The 25,753-nt window shown below is 42.9% G+C and overlaps 1 non-coding gene across 1 annotated transcript; it reads right to left on the bottom strand.

Moving 5' to 3' along the window:
* Positions 1–11,863: 11,863 nt before the first annotated feature.
* LOC130952119 (small nucleolar RNA R71) lies at positions 11,864–11,971 on the bottom strand. Its single transcript, XR_009074300.1, has one exon. It is a non-coding gene; the product is annotated as a small nucleolar RNA R71 (small nucleolar RNA).
* Positions 11,972–25,753: the final 13,782 nt, after the last annotated feature.

The raw sequence follows: 25,753 nt of genomic DNA, 5'->3' as shown, positions 1-25,753 counted from the left end.
TGGCTTGAAGCAATCAATGTTTATTTTATTAATCCTAGTTAGGATGTCAAAATGTTTAAAATTGTAAGTTGGAATAATTAGATTTGATTGGAAAGGTAAATGAGAACAATAGAGTTACTTGTTTATAAAGGACTGGGGAATATGTTGGAGTTTTGGAGATGCCTTGTCCTTTGACTTCATCTCTTCCTTGAAATCCTTCTTCACACGCAAAATCCATTCTATGGCAAGCTCTATATAGGGTGTAACCGTTGTCAATGGCTACCTCCCATCCTCTCAGTGAAAACGTTCCTATGCTCTGTCACAGCACGGCTAATCATCTGTCGGTTCTCAATCAGGTTGGAATAGAATCCATTGATCCTTTTGCGTCTGTCACTAACGCCCAGCCCTCAGGAGTTTGAAGCACGTCACAGTCATTCAATCCCGGAATCCTACTCGGAATATCACAGACAAGGTTTAGACTTTTCGGATTCTCATGAATGCCGCCATCTATCTAGCTTATACCACGAAGATTCTGTTGGGGAATCTAAGAGATATTCATTCAGTCTGATGTAGAACGGAGGTGGTTGTCAGGCACACGTTCATGGATTGAGGAAGGTGATGAGTGTCACGGATCATCACCTTCTTCACAATTAAGCGCGAATAAACATCTTAGATAAGAACAAGCGTGTTTGAATGGAAAACAAAGGAATTGTATTAAATCATCGAGACGCTGCAGAGCTCCTCACCCCCAACAATGGAGTTTAGAGACTCATGCCGTCACAAAGTATGTAATTCAGATTTGAAAATGTCATGAGGTACAAGAAATGTCTGTAAAAGTTGTTTAAATAGTAAACTAGTAACCTAGGTTCACAGAAAATGAATAAACTAAGATAATTGGTGTAGAAATCCACTTCTGGGGCCCACTTGGTGTGTACTGGGGCTGAAACTAAAGCTATCCACGAGTAGAGGCCTTTCCTGGCGTTAAACTCCAGGTTATGACGTGTTTTGGGCGTTCAACTCCGGATCATGACGTTTTTCTGGCGTTTAACTCCAGACAGCAGCATGTACTTGGCGTTCAACGCCAAGTTACGTCGTCTATCCTTGCGCAAAGTATGGACTATTATATATTGCTGGAAAGCCCTGGATGTCTACTTTCCAACGCCGTTGAGAGCGCGCCAATTGGACTCCTGTAGCTCCAGAAAATCCATTTCAAGTGCAGGGAGGTCAGGATCCAACAGCATCAGCAGTCCTTTTTCAGCCTAAGTCAGATTTTTGCTCAGCTCCCTCAATTTCAGTCAGAAAATACCTGAAATCACAGAAAAATACACACACTCATAGTAAAGTCCAGAAATATGATTTTTGCCTAAAAACTAATAATATTTAACTAAAAACTAATTGAAACATGCTAAAATCTACATGAAATTACCCCCAAAAAGCGTATAAAATATCCGCTCATCACCTGACAACCGAGCGCTCGCCTGACAAACGAGCCAGCCATTCCGTGAGATCAGAGTCTTCGTGGTATAGGCAAGAACTGATGGCGGCATTCAAGAGAATCCGGAAGGTCTAACCTTGTCTGTGGTATTCTGAGTAGGATTCAATGACTGAATGACTGTGACGTGCTTCAAACTCCTGAAGGCGGGGCGTTAGTGACAGACGCAAAAGAATCAATGGATTCTATTCCGGCCTGATCGAGAACCGACAGATGGATAGCCGTGCCGTGACAGGGTGCGTTGAACATTTCCACTGAGAGGATGGGAGGTAGCCACTGACAACGGTGAAACCCTTGCATAAGCTTGCCATGGAAAGGAGTAAGAAGGATTGGATGAAGACAGTAGGAAAGCAGAGAGACGGAAGGGAAAGCATCTTCATACGCTTATCTAAAGCTCTCACCAATGATATACATAAGTACCTCTATCTTTATCTTTATGTTTTATTCGTACATCACCCATACCCATTTGAGTCGGCCTGACTAAGATTTACAAGGTGACCATAGCTTGCTTCATACCAACAATCTCCGTGGGATCGACCCTTACTCGCGTAAAGTTTATTACTTGGACGACCCAGTGCACTTGCTGGTTAGTTGTGCAAAGTTGTGTTTATGCCATGGTATTGAGCACCAAGTCTTTGGGGCCATTACTAGGGATTATTTGAGTTGTGAAAAGTAGTGATCACAATTTCGCACACCAAGGATCTGAATGATCCCCCGACCCTACTCATAAGACATCTGAGGTCGGGGTGTAGGTACTGGAGGTGCGGGAGGTGCTGAGGGCTCTGCTGCTGATGGGGGCTCAGTCGTCTTCCTCTTGTTCTATGGTGGTCCCTCATAGTCGCCGTATGGGAGGAATGGCTGCTTGCTAATCTGGTGATCATCGATGGGAAGGAAATGTTGTATTTTTGTTGTTGAGTCACCTTCCACATCGAGTCTCGAATAAGGGGAAGAACAGAGCTCCTCTTACCCTCCAGAATAGCCCAAAGCAAAACTGCCACACGAACGCGAATGTGAGTAGCATGCGTGCTCGGGAGGATATTATCGGTAATGATCTATTGCCAGATCCTCGCCTCAGGATTTAGGTCAGTGCACGCAATGCTCTATAGGACCGCATTGTCTCCTCTGCTATACTCCCATTTGGCATCAGGTGTTCCAATTTTTTTCAGAACGATATCCAATGACAGCTTGCCTGATGTCAATTCCTTCACTATCTGAGGGTAAGCGTTACGAGCTGGAGGAATATGCGGAATATCTAAGAGGGCCTCTAAAGCATGATCAGAGGTGTCCAGTGTGACACCTCTCAGAAAAATAGTTGGAGCGTCCCTCTTTAGGAGATTTCCGTAGAATTTTTTGACCTGATGTTCATTTATTTCCACCGGGTCGAATTCTACGAATTTCCAATGGTAAAAATTTAGTCTGTCTTGTATTAGATCTGCATATTTCTCCGGTAAGTTCAACTTCCTCTCATAGTGAAAGGCTTTTGATTCTATTTTCTTATACTGTTCTTGGACATCTGCATCAATGAACGTGTCAGATTGAGTTCTCGGAGGTGCAGGAGGAGGACGAGCCAAAGGGTTGGATTTTTTCTTTCCTTTGCGAGGCATCCTGAAAAAGACAAAAACTGAATACAACTCAGGAGAAGCAGATAGAAATCACAGAAACAAAGAGGAAATAGTCAAACAATGTAAGTTAGAGCCAATAAGATCTACAAACATTCAATTAAGGGAAAATAGTTATAAATAGTTAAATGCTCAAGAAGAATGTATTTTTCCCATAGTCATGCAACTTAAGTAACAAATGAAGGAATGAACAACAATTAAAGCATACATACGACTTAGGTGTACAATGGAAGTGAATTGACTTGAGAGAAATTGATTATTGCAGTTTTGCAATTGAAGTTGGAAGACTTAACAAAAATTGGCATAAAAGGCAATAATCAATGCAACAGTGGGAGTATGCACTTATTCATGTTGAGAGGTGAAAGATAATCAAACGCATACAGCCCTTGTTCAGAAAGCAATAAGCTGAAAGAGTTCAATTCGAATTGCTCAAAAACTTGCAAAAAAATAAGTGGCTATGCATGTGATTATCTATGTTCAGAAACTTCATGAATAGGCAACAACATCAATTCACTACACAAAATCAGGTTATTCACTTTTAATGTACCAAACAAGATGGTCACAGCTGTAGAGTCACTTCAGTTTGGTCTTTTAAGCAAAATCAGCAACCAAGTGCATAACTAACAAATTGTCAACTAAAGTATGATATGAACAGCAAAAGTTAACATCAAACGAAATAATTACAGCTGTAAATTTCAAGTTCGGTTTGATGTTCAAGCAGAAATTGCACAAGGTATATAGCCATAATCCAAGCTCAAGCATCATCAACATTAATAGGAAACTGCACAAATATAAATTAAACTGCCGAATGAAAACAAAATTCAGAGCACATGTTGATCAGATAAGAGAATTAAATAAAAAAAATCATTCAGGCGATTTGTCAAGCATATTATCTGCGGAACCTAAAAGCAGCATTCACAGTACAAAGTAGCAGTAAAGCAGTCCAGAAAATTCAACATAATCAGCCAACATTGAAGCATTCAATCCAGAAAACACAAGTCAACTAAACTAATTACACCTAATAGCTAAAATAGAAATTAAAAGCAGTTAAAACAAAGAAATATAGAAACAGGGACAAGGGAGAAGTAGGTTACAGAGAAGGAAATGGAACCTGTGATGCAGAGGAGAAGAGGGAAGAAAAAGAGTGTCGGCGAGATGGAGGGTTCGCGGCAGCACATAAGCTCACCACTGTTGGTTCTCGCCGAAGTAGGTGGTGTGAACAGAGACTGGGCGTGGGTAGGGGTTGCGTAGAAACAGGGGAGAATTGGAGAAGAAATGGAGAAGGAGAGGAAATGGTGAGAGAGAGGGCGGTTCGGCGACGGCGGGGTGGTGGTCGGCGGTGTAACGTCGACGGAGGTGGTGGTTGGTGGTGATAGGGTTGAATGGTTAGGGGTTAGGTTCAGAGAAGGAGGAAAAGAAGAAAGGATTAGTGATTGGGAAAACTGAAGCGCGAGTCCCCTTTTCGAATTAACGTCAAAAACTGACCTGTGCATACACACAGGGTAGTGTGCAGACGCACACAAGGAAGAAGGAAAAGTATGCGTTCGCACAGCAGCGTGGGGGCGCTGCGAGCAGAAGGGGTGTCGCGGCCTGTGCAGACGCACAAAGGTTGTGCACACAAACAGGAGAGGCAAAAAGGGGTTGTTCCCACGCACAAGGGATGCATGCGCTACGACCAGAAGGGGTGTCCAAAGCTGTGCGTGCGCTTTGAGCTATGCGCACGCACAAGAGGTTTTTTTTTTAACATAAATGGTGGCGTGTGCGTATGCACGCAAGGTGTGCGGACGCACAGAAAGAAAGGAAGGGATGTACACACGCACAAGCCATGCGTGTGCTGTGAACAGAGGGGCTGTTTAGGGGTGTGCGTGCGCACGGTGCTGTGTGTACGCATAGAGACCGAAAAACAGGGGGAACTGTGCACGCGCACAAGGCTGTGCGTACGCACAGGACTCTGTTCCTGCAACTAAAATTTTTCCTCTAAGGCATCAACTATGACATCCAAAACAGGTTATCAAGTCCCAAAACATAATAAAACTCCCAAAAACACATTATTTTACTAAAATTAACGAACAACCATCAAAACAAAACTAACTTGTAACAAACCTGGTTTTCGAGTACGCGAGATCTTTTCTGAAAGTACGGAGAACTCCAGAGGATCAATAAGGGGAGAAGCTCTCATATATCATCAAGTATCTCAATCCTCATTGTCATTATGCCATCTTTAAGTTAGAACCTTTTCCGAGGCAAGCTCGATAATGCAGTCACAAAAAACAGTTTTTGAACCGTATCGGTCAGGAGTTTTGATCCGGTTTTTCGTAAATAGTCTCAGTTTGACGAACCGGAATTGATTCATGAGAGAAGAGAGATAATAGGGTAATATTATCATTATATTAGTATTGTAATATGTTTGAATGATATTATAAGGTTACCTGGTTAGTTTTAGTTAAAAACAGAAAATCAGTTTAACCGGGTTCACAGTTTACTGGTGTAGCTTAGCACCAGCACTCTCTGATGACTTTAGCAATGCTAAGACCTCATTATACATGTTTTATTCTCACAATAAATATGTTACTAGTGTCATTTATGCTAGTAACTCAGAAAATAATTTTTAGAGATGTTTTTGCAAGTGTTCCGATACATCTAGTTTTAATAGTTATACACCTGAGATATTTTAATATTATTTTAATCCACCTCCAAGCCAACCAATCACAACTCACCCTACACCCCCAAGACACTCCAAGGCTGGTCATTTACTCCCTTTGGCCGAAAATAACAAGAGAGAAAATAGAGAAACTTTCATGAACACTTAATCTTCAAAGCTTGATTTCTTCTGAACTAAAACTCAAATCAAAATTCCGATTTCACCAAAATGATCCTCTCTTCTTCCTCTACATAACCATGTAACTTATCAAGGCTGGAAATAAGGTGCGATGGCTGTTCCTTTCCCCTTTCAATTTGGTTTTCAAGGAAACATGCTTAAACATGTGTTTTCTTGATGTTCTTCCTTAGGAATCATGCTTAACTTGACTTGAGGACCAAGAAATGTTAATTTCCAGCAAGTCTAAGGTGAGATATCCCTTCCTAACGTGCTGAGAAAGATTTGGTCAGTTGAGGGCTTGTGGATTTAAAGTTGTTCTTGATGTGATTTAGGAGGAAAAAGTGCTTTAAGAACACTTCAAAGAGTAACCGGATTTGGAGCAGCAAATCAAGGTAGGGTTTGACGAATTTAATCTTGATTGATTGTGTTTGAGTTGTGTGATTATGATATGGTTTGGCTGTGCTTGAAATTGATTGTTTGTATGAGTAATTCTTGTTGAAATTTTGGTAAAAATTTGATGAAATTTGATGAAATTCAAGCTATGAATGTGTGTTCTTGTGGCTGCTGGAAAAGCGAACCCTAGAGCTTAAATTGGGGTTCAATTTATGTTTAAAACATGTAGAAAAGATGGGATTTTAGTGGCTGGGAATTTATTATGAATTATAGTAAAAATCGGTTGTTGAAAAGACTGAAAAATGGGTAAAAACAGAGAAAGAATCTGAAGAATTTATGAAGAACATGAAGAACAGGCTTTAGATCCTTAAAAGGGCAAGGAAGTAAAAATTTTGGTGTTTAAGGGGTTATTTGGTAATTTCTGAAAGTTAGAGTGGTTAAAGTAGAAATATTAAAAGTTACGGGTGGTAAAAATTGAATTTTTAAAGGTTAAAGGAAAAGATAAGGTAATTTTTGAAAATTTAATAATAAAATAATAAATAATAATAAAATATTAAATAATTATATTTAATTAAAAATAATATTTTAATAAAAATAATAAAATAATACGAAAAAGGCAGTTTTCTATAAAAGCTTTAGAAAGACAACTTTAAGTGCAAAATGCTCCTAATTACCTTCATAAAACCCCTAGGGAGTGGTAATAACATGATAGTGAGACAAAGATAAAAGAAAGATAAAAAGTTGAAGAAAAGATAAAAATCGAAGAAAAAGTCTGTAAAGTTTTAATGACAGAATCAAACAGAGATTAGTGAACGAACTAGGGCAACATAGTAAGTCCTTGAGTTGCGAGGGTTTGGTATAATCTGAAAAGTAAAACTGTTTCAGTATAGACTTAATGAACCTATACTTAGGACAGGCTAACTATTCATACCGAAATTTACATAAGCTTTAAATACATACGTTAAGCAGAGAAATAAGAGCAGAGTAAAGAAACACGGAGAACAGAGTAACAAGAGTAAAGTAAAGAGATAAAGAGAAAAAGAGTAAATATGGATACAGAGGAACAGTAATCAGAGAAAAGTAAAGAGATATAGAGAACAGATTAACCAGAGCAGAGTAAAGAGATACAGAGAAAAGAGTAACCAAAGCTATATTAATATATATGTTAGTTTTTTAATGCAACCCAGAGCTATAATTATATATATATATATATATATATATATATATATATATATATATATATTAGTTGCTTGACGCAACCCAGAGTTTCTGTAGGGAAACTAGTTACCTACAGCTATTTTTCGCTTCCCTAGAGAAGAACAGAGCACAGTATATATATATTTTCCTACAGTAAGCAGAGCTTGTCTCCAATGAGCAGCTATTATTATATGCACATTTATTTAGGAACGTAAAATCCTATTCGGGAAATCGGAATTACTCGTGACCGGATAAATGTCGGGATTGCGGGCAGCCAACCGACACATGAGCTCATGGCCTGCATAGGACAGACATGCATCATACTTGGTTGCACATTTCCTCTGTTATGATTGTTGTTTGAATGTATGCTTTCATTATTTTCATTCTATTCTCTGTGTTTGTGTTTTGTTTTCTTGTATTCTTTTGTTTGTGTTTTGCTTTCTGTTTTCTCTATTTTCTCTATTTATTTGTTTCTTCTGTTTTCTACTTCTCGGTATTCTGCTATTTATCTGCTAAACAACGCATAATTAATGAACTTAACTAATAACCCCGACCCTACTAAGAACTCCCCAGTTCTTACCCTTTCTCTCTCCCTTTCCCCTTAGATGGAAGCAAAAGTACCCTTCCGTAGTTCGTTGATGATCGTTCTGTAAAGAGGATTCTGCTCTAGGTAGTTGATGAGCGGATAATTTGTACGCTTTTTGGCATTGTTTTTAGTATGTTTTTAGTAGTTTGAGTTGAGTTTGTAGTATATTTTTATTATTTTTTAGTTAAAATTCACTTTTCTGGACTTTACTATGAGTTTGTGTGTTTTTCTGTGATTTCAGGTATTTTCTGGCTGAAATTGAGGGACCTGAGCAAAAATCTGATCCAGAGACTGAAAAGGACTGCAGATGTTGTTGGATTCTGACCTCCCTGCATTCAAAGTGGATTTTCTGGAGCTACAGAAGCCCAATTGGCGCGCTCTCAACGGCTTTGGAAAGTAGACATCCTGGGCTTTCCAGCAATATATGATAGTTCATACTTTTCCCAAGATTTGATGGCCCAAACCGGCGTTCAAAGTCACCTTCAGATTTCCCAGCGTTAAATGCCGGAACTGGCACCTAAATGGGAGTTAAACGCCCAAACTGGCATAAAAGCTGGCGTTTAACTCCAAGAAGAGTCTCTACACGAAAATGCTTCATTGCTCAGCCCAATCACACACCAAGTGGGCCCGGAAGTGGATTTTTATGTCATTTACTCATCTCTGTACACCCTAGGCTACTAGTTCTCTATATATAGGACCTTTTGCTATTGTATTTTCATCTTTCAATCTTAGAATCTTTTGATAATGTTTTTATGATTGAACCCTCTTTGGGAGGCTGGCCATTCGGCCATGCCTAGACCTTGTTCTTATGTATTTTCAACGGTGGAGTTTCTACACACCATAGATTAAGGTGTGGAGCTCTGCTGTACCTCGAGTCTTAATGCAATTACTATTGTTCTTCTATTCAATTCCGCTTGTTCTTGTTCTAAGATATTCAATTTCACCCAAGAACATGATGAATGTGATGATTATGTGACACTCATCATCATTCTCACCTATGAACAAAGTGACTGACAACCACTTCTGTTCTACAAGCAAACGAGGCTCTAATGTTTATCTCTTGGATTCCTGATAACACGATGCATGGTTGATCGCCTGACAAACGAGCGCTCACCTGACAAACGAGCCAGCCATTCCGTGAGATCAGAGTCTTCGTGGTATAGGCAAGAACTGATGGCGGCATTCAAGAGAATCCGGAAGGTCTAACCTTGTCTGTGGTATTCTGAGTAGGATTCAATGATTGAATGACTGTGACGTGCTTCAAACTCCTGAAGGCGGGGCGTTAGTGACAGACGCAAAAGAATCAATGGATTCTATTCCGGCCTGATCGAGAACCGACAGATGGATAGCCGTGCCGTGACAGGGTGCGTTGAACATTTCCACTGAGAGGATGGGAGGTAGCCACTGACAACGGTGAAACCCTTGCATAAGCTTGCCATGGAAAGGAGGAAGAAGGATTGGATGAAGACAGTAGGAAAGCAGAGAGACGGAAGGGACACAGCATCTTCATGCGCTTATCTGAAATTCCCACCAATGAATTACATAAGTATCTCTATCTTTATCTCTATGTTTTATTCGTATATCACCATATCCATTTGAGTTTGTCTGACTAAGATTTACAAGATGACCATAGCTTGCTTCATACCAGCAATCTCCGTTGGATCGACCCTTACTCGCGTAAGGTTTATTACTTGGACGACCCAGTGTACTTGCTGGTTAGTTGTGCGGAGTTGTGATGAAGAGTTGAGATTGCAATGAGAGTACCATGTTGATGGCGCCATTGATGATCACAATTTCGTGCACCAAGTTTTTGGCGCCGTTGCCGGGGATTGTTTTGTGTATGGACAACTGACGGTTCATCTTGTTGCTTAGATTAGGTATTTTTTTCAGAGTTCTTAAGAATGAGTTCTAGAGTTTCATGATGATCTGTTGAAATCTGGCTGGCTGAGAAGCCATGTCTAATCTTATTGGACCGAGGTTTCAACTTATCATCACAAGAGCTTATTGATTTCTATCAATCTTGCTGTTGGAGCAATGATCTGCTAAGGCTTGGCTGGCCATTGGCCATGTCTAGTGTTTTGGACCGAAGCTTTCTTTGAAAGCTTGGCTGGCTGTGAAGCCATGTCTAATTCCTGGACCGGAGTCTTAGACTAGCATTGCAATGATTCCTGGAATCCAAATTAAGAATTCTGAAACCTTTATTTTCTATTTTCATATAATTTTCGAAAAATCCAAAAAAATTTTCAAAATCATAAAAACCAAAAATATTTTATGTTTCTTGTTTGAGTCTAGTGTCTAATTTTAAGTTTGGTGTCTTGCATGCATTGTTTATTTGATCTTGGTTCTATTTTCAAGTCAATAGTACAGGGAACTGAAGATTCAAAACATGCAGCAGAGGAATTACACAGAAAAAGCTGGGCGTTCAAAACGCCCAGTGAAGAAGGACAGACTGGCATTTAAACGCTAGCCAGGGTGCCTGGTTGGGCGTTTAACGCCCAAAAAGGTAGTGCACTGGGCGTTAAACGCCAGAATGTGCACCATTCTGGGCGTTTAACGCCAGGATGGCACAAGGGGGAGGATTTTGCTTTCAAATCAATTTTTTTTTTAAGTTTTCAAGTTTTTTTTGTCAATCAAATCTTTTTCAAAATCAATTTCTTTCCTTTTTCAAAGATACTTGCTAACAATTAATGATTTGATTGAACAAATCAAGTATGTTGCCTTTTCTGTTGAGAAAGGTTTAATGTTTGAATCATATCTTTTCTTGTTAGGCAAGTCATTATTTTTTAAAATCAAATCTTTTTAAAATGTTTTTCAAATCATATCTTCTCAATCACACCTTTTAAAAAAAAAGAAGCATAACTTTTCAATCATATCTTTTTAATCACATCTTTTTCAAAATACTTTTCAATCATATCTTTTTAATTTCTAATTTCAAAATCTTTTTCAAAAATTACTTGATTTCTTTCCCACTCTTGGTTTTCGAAAATCAATTAAAAGTTTTTCAAAATGTTTTTTTTTTTAAATCTTTTTAATTTAATTTTCGAAAGTTCTTCCTCTCTTCTCACATCCTTCTATTTATGGAGTACCACTCTTCCTCAATGCACAATTCGAACTATACCCCACTAAGTTCGAATTCTCTACTTCTTCCTTCTAATTTTCTGTTCCTCTGACACCTCAAGGAATCTCTATACTGTGACATAGAGGATTCCATATTTTCTTGTTCTCTTCTCTTTCATATGAGCAGGAACAAAGACAAAGGCATTCTTGTTGAAGCTGACCCTGAACCTGAAAGGACCTTGAAGCGAAATCTAAGAGAAGCTAAAGCACAATTCTCTATAGAGGACCTAACAGAAATCTTCAAAGAAGAAGAACCTATGGCAGCCGAAAACAACAACAACGCCAACAATGCAAGGAAGGTGCTGGGTGACTTTACTGCACCTACTCCCGACTTCTATGGGAGAAGCATCTCTATCCCTGCCATTGGAGCAAACAACTTTGAGCTTAAGCCTCAATTAGTTTCTCTAATGCAACAGAATTGCAAGTTCCATGGACTTCCATTGGAAGATCCTCATCAGTTTTTAGCTGAATTCTTGCAAATCTGTGACACTGTCAAGACTAATGGGGTTGACCCTGAGGTCTACAGACTTATGCTATTCCCTTTTGCTGTAAGAGACAGAGCTAGAACATGGTTGGACTCTCAACCTAAAGAAAGCCTGGACTCTTGGGAAAAGCTAGTCAATGCCTTCTTGGCAAAGTTCTTTCCACCTCAAAAATTGAGTAAGCTTAGAGTGGAAGTCCAAACCTTCAGACAGAAGGATGGAGAATCCCTCTATGAAGCTTGGGAAAGATACAAACAATTGATCAGAAAGTGTCCCTCTGATATGCTTTCTGAATGGATCATCATAGGTATTTTCTATGATGGTCTCTCTGAACTATCCAAGATGTCTTTGGATAGCTCTGCTGGAGGATCTCTTCATCTGAAGAAGACGCCTACAGAAGCTCAAGAGCTAATTGAAATGGTTGCAAATAACCAATTCATGTACACTTCTGAAAGGAATCCTGTGAACAATGGGACAAGTCAGAAGAAAGGAGTTCTTGAGATTGATACTCTGAATGCCATTCTGGCTCAGAACAAGATATTGACTCAACAAGCCAATTTGATTTCTCAAAGTCTGTCTGGAATGCAAAATGCACCAAGCAGTACTAAGGATGCTTCATCTGAAGAAGAAGCTTATGATCCTGAGAACCCTTCAATGGAAGAGGTGAATTACCTGGGAGAACCCTATGGAAACACCTATAATTCTTCATGGAGAAATCACCCAAATTTCTCATGGAAGGATCAACAGAGACCTCAACAAGGTTTCAACAACAATAATGGTGGAAGAAACAGGTTTAGCAATGGCAAGCCTTTTCCATCATCTTCTCAGCAACAGACAGAGAATTCTAAGCAGAACCCCTCTGACTTAGCAACCATGGTCTCTGATCTAATCAAAACCACTCAAAGTTTCATGACTGAAACAAGGTCCTCCATTAGGAATTTGGAGGCACAAGTGGGACAGCTGAGCAAGAAAGTTACTGAACTCCCTCCAAGTACTCTCCCAAGCAATACAGAAGAAAATCCAAGAGGAGAGTGCAAGGCCATCAACATGGCCGAATTTGGAGAGGAGGGAGAGGAAGTGAACGCCACTGAGGAAGACCTCAATGGGCGTGCACTGACCTCCAATGAGTTCCCTAATGAGGAACCATGGGAATCTGAGGCTCAAAATGAGACCATAGAGATTCCATTGGACTTACTTCTGCCTTTCATGAGCTCTGATGAGTATTCCTCCTCTGAAGAGGATGAGTATGTCACTGAAGAGCAAGTTGCTAAATACCTTGGAGTAATCATGAAGCTAAATGACAAGTTATTTGGAAATGAGACTTGGGAGGATGAACCTCCTTTGCTCACCAAAGAACTGGATAACTTGTCTAGGTAGAAATTACCTCAAAAGAGACAAGACCCTGGGAAGTTTTCACTACCTTGTACCATAGGCACCATGACCTTCAAAAAGGCTCTGTGTGACTTAGGGTCAAGTGTAAACCTCATGCCTCTCTCTGTAATGGAGAAGCTAGGGATCTCTGAGGTGCAAGCTGCAAGAATCTCACTAGAGATGGCAGACAATTCAAAGAAACAAGCTTATGGACTTGTAGAGGATGTTTTGGTGAAGATTGAAGACCATTACATCCCTGCTGATTTTATAGTCCTAGAGATTGGGAAGTGCATGGATGAATCTATCATCCTTGGCAGACCCTTCCTAGCCACAGCAAAGGCTGTGATTGATGTTGATGGAGGTGAACTGATCATTCAAGTGAATGAAGAATCCTTTGTGTTTAAGGCTCAAGGATATCCCTCTGTCACCATGGAGAAGAAGCATGAAGAGCTTCTCTCAAATCAGAGTCAAACAGAGCCCCCACAGTCAAACTCTAAGTTTGGTGTTGGGAGGCCACAACCAAACTCTAAGTTTGGTGTTGAACCCCCACATTCAAACTCTAAGTTTGGTGTTGGGAGGTTCCAACATTGCTCTGAGCATTTGTGAGGCTCCATGAGAGCCCTCTGTCAAGCTACTGACATTAAAGAAGCGCTTGTTGGGAGGCAACCCAATGTCATATTTTATCTATTTTTCTTTGTTATTTTATGTTTTTTGTAGGTTGATGATCATGAGAAGTCACAAAATCAATTAAAAAAGCAAAAACAGAATGAAAAACAGGAAGAAAAATAGCACACCCTGGAGGAAGAACCTACTGGCGTTTAAACGCCAGTAAGGCTAGCAGGTGGGCATTTAACGCCCAGTCTGGCACTATTCTGGGCGTTTAACGCCAGAAAGGGGCACCAGACTGGCGTTAAACGCCAGGAAGGGGCAAGAACCTGGCGTTAAACGCCAGAAATGGGCACCAGCCCGGCGTTTAACGCCAGAATTGGCTCAAAACGCATTTTTGCATGCCATTTGGTGCAGGGATGACTTTTCCTTGACACCTCAGGATCTGTGGACCCCACAGGATCCCCACCAACCCCACCACTCTCTCTCTTTTTCACCCATTCACCAATCACCTCAACACCTCTTCCCCAAAAAACCTTCACCTATCAAATCCCATCTTTCTCTTCACCACTCACATCCATCCTTCATAGAACCCCACCTACCTCACCCTTCAAATTCAAACCACTTTCCCTCCCAAACCCACCCATACATGACCGAACCATAAGCCCCTCCTCTCCTATATAAACCCTTCTTCACTCCTTCATTTTCTCACAACCTAAACACCACTTCTCTCCCTCTTTGGCCGAACACAAAGCCATCCCCTTCTTCCTCATTTCTTCTTCTTCTACTCTTTTCTTTCTTCTTTTGCTCGAGGACGAGCAAACCTTTTAAGTTTGGTGTGGTAAAATCATTGCTTTTTATTTTTCCATAACCATTTATGGCATCCAAGGCCAGAGAAACCTCTAGAAAGAGGAAAGGGAAGGCAAAAGCTTCCACCTCCGAGTCATGGGAGATGGAGAGATTCATCTCAAGGGTGCATCAAGACCACTTCTATGAAGTTGTGGCCTTGAAGAAGGTGATCCCCGAGGTCCCTTTTTCACTCAAAAAGAGTGAATATCCAGAGATCCGACATGAGATCCGAAGAAGAGGTTGGGAAGTTCTCACCATCCCCATTCAACAAGTCGGAATCTTGATGGTTCAAGAGTTCTGTTCCGAGGGTTACCTGAAACTGTAGCTCGGTCGTCTGACAAGGCCCGAGGTGGGGGGTCTGTGACCCGAGCTTGATGTGTTGAACGGCGGGGGGTGTACCTGCAAAGACACTCCGATGCCTAAGTTAGCATGGGTCCAAGCAGATATCGAGTAGAATTAGAGTATGAGTTATACCTGGGTGCTCCAGTGTATTTATAGTAGTTGGCTGTGATCTTCCCTGGATAAGATATTCTTATCTTATCTTATCTTCTGGGAGTCTTATCTTTATCTTTGTGGAACCGCCTTTCCCAGGCCCTTTCGGCCTTTAGGTTTTGGGCTTAGTTCCTTCTGATGGGCCTTCTTTGGCCTATTTGTCCGAGGTCCGACCTCGGGCTTGAGCCTTGAGGCGAGGTCGGACTCTCGATCAGCTTGCCGAGTTTGGAGAGCTCGGTCAGGGTATGAACAGTGCCCCTGCCTGAGTTCGTCTTTTTGGAGAGGTCGAGCTCGGGCATTTAGTAGCTTTTTGAATTTTGAAAACGGTCGTTTCAGCATTTATTGCTTGTTACCGTTTCTTCCTCGATTTCCGTGCGGCGTTCTGTGGAGGCTTTATTTATTTGCCCCTTTCTTTGTTTTATTCTTTCACTTTTCTTTTCGAACGTCTTACTTTTCTGTTTTGTCTTCTCCGGTTTTCTTTTCTGCAAGCGACTTCTTTTATTTGGGGTTTTCTTTTCGCGCCGTCGTTCTTGCTGTCGTCTCATCGGAGCTCGTCGCTTTCTCCTTATCTTCCAGGTTTTGCTTTTCGCCTTTTACTTTTATTGTGCTCCTTTTCTCTTTTTTCTTCTGTGCCTGGGTTGCCCCGGAAAGAGGCGCCGCCATTTGTTTTGCTTGCATGGGGGGGGCTCTTTCTTTTTTCGTTTTTCGGGTTGCCGCTTTAAAAAGAACTTCTTTTTCTTGCTTCTGCTGAATTTGCTTTTGTCTGCATGTCATGTGATTTGTTGGCTTTCGTTTTGGTTTTCTGTTTCGTGATAGTCTCCTTCTTTTGTTTCTGCAGAGATGTCTTCTCAGGCTGATTCCATGAAGTTTCTTCGTCGGGCGAAAAAGTCCGCCGTAGCTCGGAATATTGAGGCTGAGGTTTCTGCCCGATCTTCCCCGCAGAAGACTACCGTTGGTGTTCAGACTCGGTCGAAGACCATTCCGACCCCTAAGTTCCGAGCTATAACTCAGGATCCTCCGACCTCCGGACCCGGTCAGCTCTCCCCGTCCTCGACCTCGGGTCCTCCCCCCAAGAAACAGAAGATTTCTCGAGAGCCTGCTGGTTTCAACGACAAGGATTTTGATGCTCTCGGTTGGGTTGAGCAGTGCATTCTCCCCCAGTCTTACATTTCTACTGATGATGCGTCTATGGAGCATCACTTTCAGTACATGGCGCGGAGTTGTGTTCGGATGGCTAGCCTTCACGCCGCTATTGCTCGGGAGTTCAAGAAGGCTCCTCTTGGGGAGACCAGTTCCCGACTTGAGAGGGCCCGGTCCGAGCTTGACAAGATTAGTCAGCTGAAGGATGCCAGGATTGCCGAGCTGGAGGAGTCTTTGGAGGATGAAAAGACTAAGGCTACCGCGGCTGTGGCGGCGGCGAAGACGTCTGAGGAGACGGCGAGGGTGGCGACGGAGAATTATTCTAAGCTGCATGCTGAGCTTCAGGAGACGAAGGAGAAGTTGCAGTCGGCTCGGGACGATTACTATGAGCTGGAGGATAATGTGGCCAAGGGTATGGATGCTATGTTTGCAAACTTAAGGGATCAGGTCCGAGTTCTTGCTCCCGACCTGGATTTGACCCTATTCAGCACTGATAACATAGTTGTGGAGGGCAAGATTGTTCCTGCTCCTACCGAGGATGAGGTCCCGACGTCCGATCCCCAGGCCCCAGTGTCGGATCCCGAGGTGCTGGTTGAGAACCCGCCTTCACCTTTGGCTGTGGATAGGTCGGGTGTGGAGGTTTCAAGTCGGGATGACGGTGCTGTTGATGCAGTCCCCGTTTCTGTTTTTGATGCGGAGACCGGCAAGTATACCCTTGGTCCTTTGTGATCTTTTCTTGGTGGTTGGCCCGGCCTGTGGGTTTCTTTTTGTGTTTTGGATGTGTTTCTGTAAAACACTTTGGATATTTATTTTAGCTACTCTGTAGCTTTATTATGCCATGTTTTGTGTTTTTTGCTTTCTCGTATTCGCTTTCGTGCTTTTTAGTTGTTTTTGGATAACAACTTTTAGCTAGCGATTTTGATGTCTCGTACTCGCTTTTTGCTTTTTAGTTGTTTTTGGATAACAACTTTTAGCTTAGCGGTTTGATGTCTCGTACTCGCTTTTTGCTTTTTAGTTGTTTTTGGATAACAACTTTTAGCTTAGCGGTTTGATGTCTCGTACTCGCTTTTTGCTTTTTAGTTGTTTTTGGATAACAACTTTTAGCTTAGCGGTTTGATGTCTCGTACTCGCTTTTTTGCTTTTTAGTTGTTTTTGGATAACAACTTTTAGCTAGCGGTTTGATGTCTTGTACTCGCTTTTTTGCTTTTTAGTTGTTTTTGGATAACAACTTTTAGCTTAGCGGTTTGATGTCTCGTACTCGCTTTTTGCTTTTTAGTTGTTTTTGGATAACAACTTTTAGCTTAGCGGTTTGATGTCTCGTACTCGCTTTTTTGCTTTTTAGTTGTTTTGGATAACAACTTTTAGCTAGCGGTTTGATGTCTTGTACTCGCTTTTTTGCTTTTTAGTTGTTTTGGATAACAACTTTTAGCTAGCGGTTTGATGTCTTGTACTCGCTTTTTTGCTTTTTAGTTGTTTTTGGATAACAACTTTTAGCTAGCGGTTTGATGTCTCGTACTCGCTTTTTTGCTTTTTAGTTGTTTTTGGATAACAACTTTTAGCTAGCGGTTTGATGTCTCGTACTTCGCTTTTTTTTGCTTTTTAGTTGTTCTCGGGTAACAACTTTTAGCTAGCGATTTCTGGTACTCGCTTTTTTGCTTTTTAGTTGTTCTCGGGTAACAACTTTTAGCTAGCGATTTCTGGTACTCGCTTTTTTGCTTTTTAGTTGTTCTCGGGTAACAACTTTTAGCTAGCGATTTTGACTTCTTGTACTCGCTTTTTTGCTTTTTAGTTGTTCTCGGGTAACAACTTTTAGCTAGCGATTTCTGGTACTCGCTTTTTTGCTTTTTAGTTGTTCTCGGGTAACAACTTTTTAGCTAGCGATTTTGCTTCTCGTTCCCGCTTTTTTGCTTTTTAGTTGTTTTTTGGTCAACAACTTTTAGCTAGCGTTTTCTCGAGGTCTTAGTTCTGTGCCGTTTCAGGGCTTTCTTTCTTGGGTCCGAGTTTGTTCTCGGACCTCGGGATCCTTTAGTACCTCCTTTAATTAGGTCCGACTTCGTGGTTTGGTCGGCCTTTTTAAGTTATTTTTGTAACGTCTTTTTGTTCGGCTTTTCCAGCCGTTTTAGAGTTACTTTTATAACTTCTCACATTAATTTGAACCTCGTCGCTTCATCTTTGCCGGCCTTGTATGGCCTTTGGCAAATGATTTTTTGCGTTTTGTCGAGCATAAATTAATGCGCCTTGGTGGGGTACTTTTTAGGATATGCTTCATAACTAGAAAGAGAAAATAAAGAAATTTGGTTAGTATTAAAGGAAAATATGTACAAAGTTTTTACCCTTTTTTACTAGGTCGGGTGTCCTACTTAACCGGGTGGCTCATTAAAAAACCCTCGTGGGGAAAAAGAGTACACCTCGGGTTAAGTTTACTCTAGCTGTAGTACCGTCTTAGGTTACAGGCGTGCCAGGCTCTGGGCAGCTCCTTGCCTTCTAGGTCGGAGATCTTGTAGTAGCCTGTCCCTAAGACTTCTGTTACCTTGTATGGCCCCTTCCAATTCGCAGCTAGCTTTCCTTCTCCCGATTTTTGTGTTCCGATGTCGTTTCGGATTAGAATCAGGTCGTGAGTGGAGAAGCTTCGTTTTATCCCCTTTTGGTTGTATCTGAGGGCCGTTCGTCGTTTTAAGGCTTCTTCTTTGATCCGGGCTCTTTCTCGGACCTCGGGTAGGAGGTCGAGCTCTTCCTTTTGTGCCCGAGGATTGTTTTCTTCGTTGTAGAAGATGGTTCTGGGTGATCCCTCATCTATTTCGACGGGAATCATTGCCTCCATTCCGTAGGCTAGTCGGAATGGGGATTCTCCCGTTGTAGAGTGCGGGGTTGTCCGATATGCCCATAATACCTGGGGGAGTTCGTCGGCCCATGCCCCTTTGGCTTCTTGGAGTCTTCGTTTCAATCCAGCCAAGATGACTTTATTTGCAGCCTCTGCTTGTCCATTGGCTTGTGGGTGCTCGACCGATGTGAACTGCTGTTTGATTTTCAGCTCGGACACCAAGTTCTGAAAACTTGTGTCTGTGAACTGTGTTCCATTGTCTGTTGTGATGGAATAGGGGACTCCGAACCTCGTGACAATGTTTTTGTATAGGAATTTACGGCTTTTCTGAGCCGTAATGGTGGCTAAGGGTTCGGCTTCGATCCACTTTGTAAAGTAGTCGACCCCTACTATGAGGTATTTGACCTGCCCCGGGCCTTGTGGAAACGGGCCGAGTAGGTCGAGTCCCCATTTCGCGAAGGGCCATGGTGCTGTGATGCTTATGAGGTCTTCGGGCGGTGCTTTGTGAAAATTGGCGTGTTTTTGGCAGGGGGGACATATTTTCACAAAGTCCGCCGCGTCTCTTTGTATGGTTGGCCAGTAGAACCCGGCTCTGACTATTTTCTTGGATAGGGCCCGAGCTCCGAGGTGGTTCCCACACATTCCTTTGTGGACTTCTTCGAGGACGCTTTTTGTTTCTGAGGTCGGGACGCACCTTAGGAGGGGATTTGCGAATCCTCTTCTGTATAACACGTCGTGGATTAGCGTGTAATTCTGGGCGTCCTTTGTAAGCCTTTTAGCTTCTCTTTTTTCAGCGGGGAGAGTTCCCGACTTTAGGTAGTTGAGTATGGGGGTCATCCATCCTTGTTGTTGGTCGGATATGTTCAGTATTTCTTCCTCTCTTAGTACGGACGGAGATTGTAGAGTTTCTTGGAGGAGACTTCTATTGTTTCCTCCGGGCTTGGTGCTAGCAAGTTTTGAGAGGGCGTCGGCTCGGGCATTTTGCTCCCGGGATATGTGCTGGATTCGTATTTCCGGGAAGTGCTGCAATTGTGCCTGTGTTTGGTCCAGGTATTTTTTCATAGTAGGATCTTTGGCCTGGTAACTTCCATTTACTTGTGATGTGACGACCTGGGAGTCGCTGAAAATTGTGATCCTCTCTGCTCCGACCTCTTTGGCTAGCTTTAGTCCTGCTAGTAGGGCCTCGTACTCGGCTTGGTTATTTGAGGCCTGGAACTCGAATTTTAGGGATAGCTCTATCCGTGTTCCTTGATCGCTTTCGAGTATGACACCGGCTCCGCTCCCTGCCTTATTTGAGGACCCGTCGACATATAAATTCCATGAGAGTGGGGTCCCTGGGGTCTCGGTGTATTCTGCTACGAAGTCGGCTAGATACTGGGACTTTATGGCAGTTCGGGCTTCGTAGTGGAGGTCGAACTCAGACAGCTCCACCGCCCATTGTAGGATTCGTCCTGCCATGTCTGTCTTTTGTAGGATGTGTTTCATCGGTTGGTTTGTCCGGACTTTGATGGTGTGGGCTTGAAAGTAGGGACGGAGCCTTCGAGCTGTGAAGACTAGCGCGTAGGCGAATTTCTCTATTTTCTGATAGTTTAATTCAGCTCCTTGCAGCGCCTTGCTTACGAAATATACGGGGTGTTGCCCCTGGTCGTTTTCTCGTATTAGTGCCGAAGCGACTGCCCGATGTCCGACCGAGAGGTATAGTACGAGTTCTTCTCCTTTTAGAGGTCGGGTTAGGATTGGTGGCTGCCCGAGGAATTCTTTGAATTCTTGGAAGGCCTTTTCGCACTCCGGGGTCCACGAGAAGGGTTTCCCTTTCTTTAGGAGTGAGTAGAGAGGTAGTGACCTTATTGCTGATCCTGCCAAGAATCTTGATAGGGCGGCTAATCTTCCGTTCAGTTGTTGTACCTCTTTGACACACGTCGGGCTCTTCATATTGAGTATCGCTTGGCATTTGTCCGGGTTTGCTTCGATGCCTCTTTGAGTCAGCATGAAGCCTAAGAACTTTCCGGCTTCTGCGGCGAAGGTGCACTTTGTCGGATTAAGCCTCATATTGTGTTTTCTGAGGGTACCGAAGATACTACTGAGGTCGGCCACCAAGTTTTTGTCTTCTTGTGTCTTTACTAGCATGTCGTCGACGTATACCTCTAGCTGTAGCCCGATGTGTTCTGAGAACACTTTGTTCATTAGTCTCTGGTATGTTGCCCCTGCGTTCTTCAGCCCGAAGGGCATTACTATGTAGCAGTAGTTTGCCTTTGGGGTTATGAACGAGGTCTTTTCTTGGTCGGGTCCATACATCGGGATTTGATTATATCCTGAGTACGCATCCATGAAGGAGAGGTATCTGTAGCCCGAAGCTGCGTCGACTAAAGCGTCGATGTTTGGTAGTGGATATGGGTCTTTAGGACAAGCTTTGTTGAGGTCTGTGTAGTCGACGCACATCCTCCACTTTCCATTGGGCTTTTTTACCAGAACTACGTTTACGAGCCATAGGGGGTACTTTACCTCCCTAATAAACCCTGCATCTAGTAGTGCTTGTACCTGTTCCTCTATTGCCTGCATGCGTTCGGGCCCGAGTTTCCTTCGCCTTTGTTGGACAGGTCGGGATCCCTGATACACTGATAGTTTGTGGCACATTAGGTCGGGGCTTATGCCTGGCATATCGGAGGCTTTCCAGGCGAAGAGATCGGAATTCTCCCTTAAGAGGTTTGTGAGCTCCTTTTTTAGGCCTGCCTCGAGGTTTGCCCCTATGTTTGTTACTTTCTCGGGTGTGTTCCCGATTTGGACCTTCTCGGTTTCCCCTTCTGGCTGTGGCCGAAGATCTTCTCGGGTTTGGACTCGCCCGAGTTCTATGGTGTTGACCTCTTTCCCTTTTAGGCTCAGACTTTCGTTGTAGCATCGCCGTGCTAGCTTTTGGTCGCCTTTTAGGGTAGCGATTCCCCTTGGCGGTAGGAAACTTCATGCAGAGGTGTGGGGTCGAGACTATAGCCGCTAGTCTGTTGAGGGTTGGTCGTCCGATGAGGGCATTGTATGCTGAAGTGACGTCGACCACAATGTAGTCGATGTTTAATGTTTTGGTTTGCTCGCCTTTTCCAAAGGTGGTGTGTAACGAGATGTATCCCAGGGGTCGAATTGGGGTATCTCCTAGTCCAAATAGGTCGGTGGGATAGGCTTTTAGCTCTTTTTCTTCGAGTCCGAGCTTGTCGAAGGCCTCTTTGAACAGGATATCTGCCGAGCTTCCTTGGTCGATCAGGGTTCGATGTAAGCTGGCGTTGGCTAGGATGATGGTGATCACCATAGGGTCGTCGTGTCCGGGTATTACACCAAGAGCATCTTCTCGGGTAAACGAGATAGTAGGTAACTCGGGCAAGGGGTTGTCTTCTCGGGCATGGTAGACTTCTTTGAGGTGTCTCTTTCGTGAGGATCTGGATGTCCCTCCACCTGCAAAACCTCCGTTTATCATGTGTATGTGCCTTTCAGGGGTTCGTGGGGTTGGTTCGGTCCGATCTTCGTTGTCTCTCCGCCTTCTCTTTCTGGTTTCTTCATCTTTCTCAGCTATGTATCTGTCGAGTTTTCCTTCTCTAGCTAGCTTTTCTATAACATTCTTCAGGTCGTGGCAGTCGTTAGTAGAATGACCGTAGAGTCTATGATATTCACAGTATTCGGACCGATCCCTTCCCGCTCTTTTGTGCTTCAGAGGTTTGGGTGGTGGGATCTTTTCGGTGTGGCACACTTCTCTGTAGACGTCTACCAGAGAGACTCGGAGGGGGGTGTAGCTGTGGTATTTCCTTGGCTTGTCCGAGCTGGACTCTTCCTTCTTTTTCTGATCCCGATCTCGATCTCGGGGCGGGTAGGTTGACTCCTTCCTGGAAGGTTCTCTCAGTCGTGAGGTTTCTTCCATGTTGATATATTTTTCCGCTCGCTCCTGCACTTCGTACAAGGAGGTCGGGTATCTTTTGGATAGGGATTGGCTAAACGGTCCTTCTCTTAGGCCGTTTGCTAGTCCCATGATGGCTGCTTCTGTGGACAAGTGTTGTATGTCCAGGCAGGCTTTGTTGAATCGCTCCATGTACTCTCTGAGAGTTTCTTGGTTGCTTTGTTTGATCCCGAGTAGGCTGGGGGCGTGTTTTGCCTTGTCCTTTTGAATGGAGAACCTTGTTAGGAATTTTTTGGTCAGGTCTTCAAAGCTGGAGATTGATCCTGGCGGTAAGCTGTCGAACCACTTCATGGCTGACTTGGTGAGAGTGGTGGGGAAGGCTTTGCACCGAATTGCGTCGGATGCGTCGACTAAGTACATTCTGCTCCTGAAGTTGCTGAGGTGGTGACTTGGATCGGTGGTGCCGTCGTAGAGGTCCATATCTGGTGGCTTGAAGTTTCGCGGTACCTTCTCCTTCATGATCTCTTGTGTGAAGGGATCATGATTACTTTCGGGAGTGGTGCCGCGTGTTGTCCGATCTTTCAGATTGGCTTCTATCTTTCGTAGTTTTTCTTCTAATTCTCTGCGTTTGCGAGCCTCCCTTCTTAGATCCTGTTCAGTCTCTTTCTGCTTTTTTATGTCCTCTTCGAGTTGTCTCAGCCGGCTTTGTTGTGCCCGGACTGTCTCCAGAATCTCTGAACTCTTTTCCCTTCCAGGATTTTGTGGATCCTTGTTAGGGAGTGTACCTTTTGGATGATTCTGTTTGTTTCCCCCTGGAGTGTGTGGTGATAGAGGGCGGTCTGGTCGTTCTCCGGTGTCAACTTCCTCTTCTTGTTCTGATGTAGGATGGTCATTGTTGGGAGAGTCGTCCGCCATGGTAAAGGGATGACTTCCAGGTCCCCGGCAACGGCGCCAATGTTCCGAGGGTTACCTGAAACTGTAGCTCGGTCGTCTGACAAGGCCCGAGGTGGGGGGTCTGTGACCCGAGCTTGATGTGTTGAACGGCGGGGGGTGTACCTGCAAAGACACTCCGATGCCTAAGTTAGCATGGGTCCAAGCAGATATCGAGTAGAATTAGAGTATGAGTTATACCTGGGTGCTCCAGTGTATTTATAGTAGTTGGCTGTGATCTTCCCTGGATAAGATATTCTTATCTTATCTTATCTTCTGGGAGTCTTATCTTTATCTTTGTGGAACCGCCTTTCCCAGGCCCTTTCGGCCTTTAGGTTTTGGGCTTAGTTCCTTCTGATGGGCCTTCTTTGGCCTATTTGTCCGAGGTCCGACCTCGGGCTTGAGCCTTGAGGCGAGGTCGGACTCTCGATCAGCTTGCCGAGTTTGGAGAGCTCGGTCAGGGTATGAACAAGTTCTATGCCAATGCATGGATCACCAAGAACCATGATCAAAGTGTGAACCCGGATCCAAAGAATTGGCTTACTATGGTTCGGGGGAATTACTTGGATTTTTCCCACTAGTAACCGGTCCGAAGTTACTCTAGACCGGGCCATCATGATTCATAGCATCATAATTGGAGAAGAAGTGGAAGTTCATGAGGTTATAGCTCAAGAACTCTATAAGGTGGCGGACAAGTCCTCTACCTTGGCAAGGTTAGCCTTTTCTCATCTCATTTGTCACCTCTGTTATTCAGTTGGAGTTGACATAGAAGGTGACACCCCCATTGATGAGGATAAGCCCATCACTAAGAAAAAGATGGAGCAAACAAGAGACCCCTCTCATCATGAGATCCCTGAGATGCCTCAAGGGATGCACTTTCCTCCACAAAACTATTGGGAGCAACTGAACACCTCCCTAGGAGAATTAAGTTCCAACATGGGACAACTAAGGGTGGAGCACCAAGAACACTCCATTCTCCTCCATGAAATTAGAGAAGATCAAAGAATCATGAGAGAGGAGCAACAAAGACAAGGAAGAGACACTGAGGAGCCCAAGCACTCCATAAGACCTTCAAGAGCAAGAACAAGCCGCCATCACTAAGGTGGACCCGTTCTTTAATCTCCTTGTTCTTTATTTTCTTGTTTTTCAAAAATTTATGCTTTATGTTTGTCCATGTTTTGTGTCTTATGATCATTAGTGTCTTAGTGTCTATGCCTTAAAGTTATGAATGTCCTATGAATCCATCACCTTTCTTAAATAAACAATGTTCTTAATTGAAAAAGAAAAAGAATTGCATGAATTTTGAATTTTATAACAGTTTAATTATTTTGATGTGGTGGCAACACTTTTGTTTTCTGAATGCATACTTAAACAGTGCATATGTCTTTTGAATTTGTGATTCATGAATGTTGGCTCTTGAAAGAATGATGAAAAAGGAGACATGTTACTGAGGATCTGAAAAATTACTAAAATGATTCTTGAAGCAAGAAAAAGCAGTGAATACAAAAAAAAAGGAGAGAAAAGAGACGAAAAAACGAAAGAAAAAAAAAGAAAAGAGGAAAAAAAAGAGAAAGAAAAAGAAAGAAATAAAGTTGTGATCCAAGGCAAAAAGAGTGTGCTTAAGAACTCTGGACACCTCTAATTGGGGACTCTAGCAAAGCTGAGTCACAATCTGAAAATGTTCACCCAATTATGTGTCTGTGGCATGTATGTATCCGGTGGTAATACTGGAAGACAGAGTGCTTTGGGCCACGGCCAAGACTCATAAAGTAGCTGTGTTCAAGAATCATCATACTTAACTAAGAGAATCAATAACACTATCTGGATTCTGAGTTCCTAAAGAGGCCAATCATTCTGAGTTTCAAAGGATAAAGTGAGATGCCAAAACTGTTCAGAGGCAAAAAGCTAAAAGCCCCGCTCATCTAATTAATACTGATCTTCATAGATGTTTTTGGAATTCATTGCATATTCTCTTCTTTTTATCTTA

Source organism: Arachis stenosperma, chromosome 9, assembly GCF_014773155.1.
Source record: "Arachis stenosperma cultivar V10309 chromosome 9, arast.V10309.gnm1.PFL2, whole genome shotgun sequence".
NCBI lineage: Eukaryota > Viridiplantae > Streptophyta > Magnoliopsida > Fabales > Fabaceae > Arachis > Arachis stenosperma.
The sequence above is the reverse complement of the archived record's forward strand: the minus strand, read 5'-3'. Positions and strand labels throughout refer to the sequence as shown.